Source organism: Trichechus manatus, unplaced genomic scaffold, assembly GCF_000243295.1.
Source record: "Trichechus manatus latirostris isolate Lorelei unplaced genomic scaffold, TriManLat1.0 scaffold00020, whole genome shotgun sequence".
In the NCBI taxonomy this organism is placed as follows: Eukaryota; Metazoa; Chordata; class Mammalia; order Sirenia; family Trichechidae; genus Trichechus; species Trichechus manatus.
In genome coordinates this window covers 14,090,207-14,094,360 of record NW_004443956.1, presented here as the reverse complement: position 1 = coordinate 14,094,360, position 4,154 = coordinate 14,090,207, and positions in this window count along the sequence as shown.

Here is a 4,154-nt window from a genome sequence, read left to right as displayed (position 1 = left end):
ATGTAAAGTTTTAGATTTTGATTAAGTCCAATTTTTTTGTTGTTATTGCTTGTGCTTTTGGTGTCATATGTAAGAAAATATTTCCAAATTGAAGGTCCTGAGGGTTTATCCCTATGTTTTCTTTTAAGGGTTTTATGGTTCTAGCTCTTATAATTAGATGGTTGATCCGTTTTTGGTTAATTTTCATATATGGTGTAAGGTATGAGGTCTAACTTCATTCTTTTGCATGTGAAGATCCAGTTGTCTACTATTTTTTGAAGAGACTATTCTTTCCCCATTGAATGGTCTTGACACCCTTGTCAAAATCAATTGGCAATAGATGCAGGGGTTTATTTCTGGATTCTTAGTTATATTCCATTATACCAGTACCGGTACTACATGTTTTTGATTATGGTAGCTTTTGTAGTACATTTTGAACCTGAAAAGTGTGGGTCTTTCTTACTTCTTTTTCAAGACTGTTTTGGCTATCTGGGGCCCCTTGTGATTTCGTATGAACTTGAGGATTGGTTTTTCTATTTCTGCATAAAAGGCTGTTGGAATTTTGATAGGGAATGCATTGAATCTGTAGATTTCTTTGGGTAGTATTGACATCTTCACAATATTAAGTCTTCCAATCCATGAACAAAAGATGTCTTTTTATTTTATTTAGGTCTTCTTTAATTGCTTTCAGCAATGTTGTGTAGTTTTCAGTGCACACATCTTCCACCTCCTTGGTTAAATTTATTCCTAGGTATTTTATTCTTTTAGATGCTATTGCAAATGACATGACTTTCTTAATTTCCTTTTCTGATTATTCATTGCTGATGGATAGAAACACAACTGCTTTTTGTGTTTTGCTCTTGTATCCTGCAACTTTGCTGATTTGCTTATTAGCTGTAGTAGCTTTTCTGTGGATTCTCTGGGATTTTCCCTAAATCGGATCATGTCATTGGCAAATGGAGATAATTTTATTTCTTCCTTTCCAATTTGGATGCCTTTTATTTATTTTTTTCTTGCCTAATTGGCTAGAACTTCCAATACAATGTTGAATAGCAGTGGTGAAAGCAGGCATCCTTGTTTTGTTCCTGATCTTAGGGGAAAAAGCATTCAGTCTTTCACAATTTAGTATGATGTCAGCTCTGAGTTTTCATAAATGCCCTGTATCAGGTTTAGGAAATTCCCATCTAGTCAATAGTTCTCTAAGTGTATTTATTTATATCATGAAAAGGAACTAGATTTTGTTAAATGCCTTTTCTGCATCAATCGAGATGACTATGTGGTTTTATTTTCTTTTCTTTCCCCTTCGTTCTATTGATGTGATGTATTGCATTGATTTTCTTATGTTGAACCACCCTTGCATTCCTGGGTGTGATGGTTAATGTTATTTGCCAGCTTGGCTAGGCTGTGATTCTCAGTGGTTTGGCAGACACTATGTAATTACCTTCCATTTTGTCAGCTGATGTTAGCAGCCAATCAGTTGAAAGGGGAGTTTCCTTGGAGATGTGTCCTGCCTCCAGTAATAAATGGATGTTCTGGCTAAGATCACTCTCTTTCTTCACCCTGCACTCTTTCTGTCACCTGACTCCGGTTCTTGGGATGTGTAAGCCTACAGAAGTTTCTAGCCTGCCACCTGACCTGCAAATTTTGGATTCACCAAGCCCCACAACCCTATGAGCCAGAAGAGGCCTCCAGCCTGCTGCCTGACCTACAGATTTTGGGTTCGTCAGCCCCTGCGACCATGTGAGCCAGCAGAGGTCTTCGGTCTATTGCCTGATCCACAGATTCGGGACTTGCCAGTCCTCGCAATTGTGTGAGCCATTTCCTTGAAGTATATTTCTCTATACATTTATATACGCTTCACTGGTTTTGCTTCTCTAGAGAACACAGACTAAGACACTGGGGTAACCCCTGATTAGTCATGGTGTATAGTCCTGTTACGATGGTGTTCTATTCAGTTTGCTGGTATTTTGTTGAGGATTTTGTATTTATATTCATAAGGTAGGTTGGTCAATTGTTTTCTCTTGTAGTATCTTTATCTAGATTTGGTATCAGGGTAATGTTAGCCTCATAGTTACATTTATTTTTTTAACAACTTTATTGAGACATAATTCACATACCATATAATTCACTCATTTAAAGTATACAATTCAATGATTTTTAGTATATCCACAGATGTGTGCAACTATTAACAGTCAATTTTAGAAATTTTCATCACCTCGAAAAATAACCCCACACCCCATTTCTCTGTCTCCCCAAACTCCCCACCCTAACCCTAAGCAAACAATAATATATTTTGTCTCTTTCCTAGTTAGAATTACATATGAATGGAATCATCGAAGTGGTCTTTTGTGACTTGCTTCTTTCACTTAGCATGTTTTCAAGGCTCATCATTATTGAACATCTATCAATACTTTGTTCCTTTTTATGGCTGAATAATATTCCATTCTATGGTCACACCATGTTCTGTTTACCCATTTGTCCACCTTTTAGCTATTATGAATAAACAACCATGTACAAGTTTTTGTGTGGATAGAGAATTTCATTTCTCTTAGATACATACCTAGGAGTGGAAGTGCTGGGTCATATGGTAACTCTGTGTTTGTTTGTGGAACTGCCAGAATGTGATCCAAAGCAACTGCACCGTTTTGTTCCTACCAGCAGTGTATGAGGGTTCAGATTTCTCCACATCGTCATCAATATTTGTTATTATCTGACCTTTTGATTCTAATCATCTTATTGGGTATAAAGTGGAATCTCATTGTGTGTTTATACCCCCACTTGTATCTATAATGTCCAATATGGTAGCCACCAGGCACATGTGGCTATTGAACACCTGAAGTGTGGCTAGTGTAACTGAGGAACTATTTTTATTTAACTTTAATTTTAAATTAAATAGCCACATGAGGTTAGTTGGTACTACGCTACGCAATGCAGAAAATATTTTAACTTTCCATTGTCCCTACCCCCAACCCCTGGTAGCTATTAACCTTCTTTTGTCTCAATGGAAATATTTCATGTAAGTGGGAATATACAGTATTTGTGCCTTTGTGTTTGACTTATTTCACTGAGCATGTTTTCAAGGTTCATCCATGTGGTCGCATGTATCAGAACTTCATTTCTCTTTATGTATATGCATTACATTTTGTTTTCCATTCATCTGTTAATGAGCACTTGGGTTGGTTCCACCTTATGGCTATTGTAAATGTTAATGCTGCAATAAACACTGTTGTACAAGTTTCTATTTGAGTCCTTGCTTTCAATTTTTTTTGGGTATATACTGGAATTACTGGGTCTATGGTAATTCTAGGAGCCCTGGTGGCACAGTGGTTAAGAGCTCAGGCTGCTAACCAAAAGGTTGGCAGTTCAAATCCACCAGCTGCTCCTTGGAAATCCTATGGGGCGGTTCTACTCTGTTCTATAGAGTCACTATGAGTCAAAAAACTCAACAGCAACGGGTATGGTAATTCTATTGCTAGCTTTTTTTTTTTTTTTTAAATTTTATTGTGCTTTAGGTGAAAGTTTACAGCTCACGTTAATTTCTCATTCAAAAATTTATACACATACTGTTTTGTGACATTGGTTGCAATCCCACAATGTGACAGCACGCTCCTCTTTTCCACCCCGGGTTCCCTGTGTCAGTTCATCCAGTTCCTGTCCTTTCCTGCCTTCTTGGCTTGCTTTTGGGCAGGAGTTGCCCATTTGGCCTCGTGTATTTGCACTAAGAAACACATTCCTCGAGTGTGTTATTGTTTTATAGGTGTGTCTAATCTTTGAAAAGTGGGCTTCGGGAGTGGCTTCAGTTCCGGTTTAGCCGAGTGTCCAGGGGCCGTAGTCTCGGGGTTTCCTCCAGTATCTTTCAGACCAGTAAGTCTGGTCATTTTTCATGAATTTGAATTTTCTTTTACATTTTTCTCCCACTCTGTCTGGGACTCTATGTTTAGCTTTTTGAAAACTGCCCGACTGTTTTCCATAGTGGCTGCACCATTTTACATTCCCACCAGCAATGTATGAGGTTTCCAGTTTCTCCACATCCTCACCAACACTTATATTGTTTTTTATAAATAGCCATCCTAGTGGGTGTGAAGTGGTATCTCATTTTGGTTTTCATTTGCATTTTTTTTTTTTTTTAAATATTTTATTGTACTTCAGGTGAAGGCTTACAGAACAGATAGTTT